Genomic DNA, 878 nt, shown 5'->3' with positions numbered 1-878 from the left:
AACGATAAGTTTTATGAAATGTAGTGAAGTAAAAAGTACGATCTTATGCTTTGGAATATAGTGAAGTAAAAGTAAACGTTACTCAAAATAAAACTACTCCAGTAAAGTACAGATACTTGAAAATTTTACTTAAGTACATTAATGAAGTAAAACTACTTTGTTACTGTCCACCACTGCAAAGAGACAAAGGCGTAGTTTGATGACGCAGTGACTGAGTGTGGAATCATGGGAGTTGTGGTCTTCATCCCCACAGCCGATGCAATCCGACGGGACTCGGGCAGAAATCATGTTCATGGATGAGCTAATGATTTATTAACGTAGTAGAATGAAGCAGGGTGAGGCTGAAAGCCGTCGAAGCGAAACGAGGCCGCTGAACGAGCGCGACACACGACTCGAAAGCAGCGGAGCTTTTATTATACCACAGTCAACTGCTACCGCTCCTTCCAGTCGTGCGTATGTGGAAAAAAATCAGCGCTGTTTTATCATACTAGATACGTTTGAAAGTTCTGTTATAATGCTACTCTGTGCGGTCGTCACCGGTCTATTAAAACGCACAACATATTAAAGCGTCTTTGGTGTTTCCATGTTTTCTACAAAACAAAACCAGAAATCGAGGGGTTATGACGTCATTGGCAGGCGAACACAATGACACTATAGACACGGTCCGTGTCACTAGTTAAAATTGCTTATTTCTCTGGATTTAAACATTCTTCGAAACATTTGGGATAATGTAAGTACACAAGTCAGCAAAATATATAACACTGTTCTAGTGGTTTTTAGATATTTTAATTAAAAAATCTTATATATCGTGTCTTTAATATGTAATCAGTATCAACAAAATATGAAACCAAACCACCAGTAGGTGGCAGCAAGTCTCT

This window comes from Sinocyclocheilus rhinocerous, unplaced genomic scaffold (genome assembly GCF_001515625.1).
Source record: "Sinocyclocheilus rhinocerous isolate Xijiao unplaced genomic scaffold, SAMN03320098_v1.1 scaffold722, whole genome shotgun sequence".
Taxonomy (NCBI): domain Eukaryota; kingdom Metazoa; phylum Chordata; class Actinopteri; order Cypriniformes; family Cyprinidae; genus Sinocyclocheilus; species Sinocyclocheilus rhinocerous.
This window is presented reverse-complemented; position numbering follows the sequence as displayed.